This window comes from Peromyscus leucopus, chromosome 20, assembly GCF_004664715.2.
Source record: "Peromyscus leucopus breed LL Stock chromosome 20, UCI_PerLeu_2.1, whole genome shotgun sequence".
NCBI lineage: Eukaryota > Metazoa > Chordata > Mammalia > Rodentia > Cricetidae > Peromyscus > Peromyscus leucopus.
The window spans coordinates 61288466-61290412 of NC_051080.1; the positions used below are offsets into that span (position 1 = coordinate 61288466).

The window sequence follows — 1947 nt, forward strand, 5'->3', positions numbered from 1 at the left end:
GTTCCATGACAAAACAGGATGATCAAGGCAACGTATAGAAGAAATAGTTTATTTGGGCTCAGAACTCCAGAAGGCAATAGTCCATGGTGGCAGGGATGGCAGTGAGGCAAGGCACCTGGGACAGGAAACTCAGCTAACATCTTGAAGCAGAGTGATCTTTTTTTCCTCTCAACACTCTCCTCCAGTGACATACATGTTTCCTCTAGCTAGGCTGCACCTCCTGGACCTCCCCAAACAGTGCCACGAACTGTGCAAATGCTCGAGACTATGGGAAACATTTCTCATTCAAACCACCACAGAAGGTAAGGAAAGGGTTAAATATGATCAAACTACATTATGTTCATGTGTGAAAATGTCGTCATGAAACCCATCATTGCATTGAAAAATGGTCACATTGTTAAAGCAGCAGTTGGAGGAAGAGGAAGAACATTTTTCAGGAGCTCAAATGGATGAAAATTTATTGAATGCCAATTCTGAGGAAGAAATGAAAGATTTACCAAAGCAAAAGCTTTCTAAAAAACAGAAGAAAAAGAAACAGAAATCAGCCCAGAATTATGACAACAATTTCAATGAAAATGGAACTGAAGGAGTAAAGGATGATTTAGAAGATACTAACTTAAATGAAGACAATGCCAAAGAGTTAGAAAATAGGGCCCAAGAAAATGTCTGCATCACAGAGACCACAGAAGTGTGTGAGGATCCAAAGAGTGAAGCTAAAAGTGTTCCTAAATCCAAAGGAAAGAATACCAAAGCTGGGGCAAAAAAAAAAAATCTGTCAAAGCACCTGCCGAACCACAAACAGTGAGCGAGAGCCTCATCAGCTGTGCCACTGCCCTAGTGAATTTCCATCCCGGAATAAACTGTTTGATCATCTAAAGGCTACTGGTCATGCAAGAGCAGCTTCAGTAGCAGCATCTTTAAACAGTATAACAAGTGGTCCAAACAAGAAAGAGAAGCACAAAACCAGATAGGAATTCTGCCAACTCTTTCTTTCTCTTTTCCTTTTAACTGTCTCTAGATTTTGAAACCAAAAACTGAACTGAAATAATCTAGAGTTAAAATTTCATTGATCTGCAATTTATTGCATTGTGGAAGATTGTTTTTATCTTATAAAGACATTTTTGTTTAATATAGATTTTTTAAAAACATTTCACTAGTGATTGGATTCTTAAAAAAAGAAACCCATTATTATCTGTAATTAATATATGCTAATAAAATACAATTTTCTAAAAAAAGAAATGATGTATGATAGGGTTGGGGGCGTAGCTCCATGATGGACAGATTGGATTGCCTAGCATGGAAAGGCTCTGGCTGGAATTCCCAGCACAGAGAAAAAAAATGTCAATGGCAAGGATTACAGGCATTGCTAAAAATAGAATCAAGTAGTGTCTTGGTGTCTCAGAATCTGCTCCACCTTGTACTAACTTTGAATAACTTCAGATGAGGTAGAGTTCCAATTTGCAACAAGATTAATTCATTTATGGGGAATACAATAGCTTAAACCATATCTTCTGAAAAAATGCAGACAAAAATTTCACTTATTGAATACAGAGGAGGAGTTTTGGGGGGCAGAGGGGAGTGAGGGAGGAAAGGAGGGAGGGAAAGCTGTGGTTGGGATATAAAATTAATTAATTAATTAATTAAAATAATAATAATTAGAAAAAAGCTTATAGGATGACGTAAATTTCATATTATTAAAATGTGTTTGTGTATACAAATTTCACTTGTGTTGAAAAATAAAAATAAAACATAAAAAATGAGTTTTGCTTGTAAAACAATTAGATGTCCCCACTAGATGGTGGTATTGCTTCATGTTTGACAGACAAATCTGCTTCTCTTGTTCTCTATCATCTTAAAAAAAGGACAAGGTCAATGCTGAGAATAAGGGACTGTTACTAAAGAAGACATCTATATCACTCCCTCCAAAACACAAAGAGTCACAGAAGA

The 1947-nt window shown here is 36.5% G+C and overlaps 1 pseudogene; it reads left to right on the forward strand.

Annotated features, from left to right (window-relative positions):
• Positions 1-385: 385 nt before the first annotated feature.
• On the forward strand, positions 386-971 carry LOC114694856 (annotated as a pseudogene).
• Positions 972-1947: the final 976 nt, after the last annotated feature.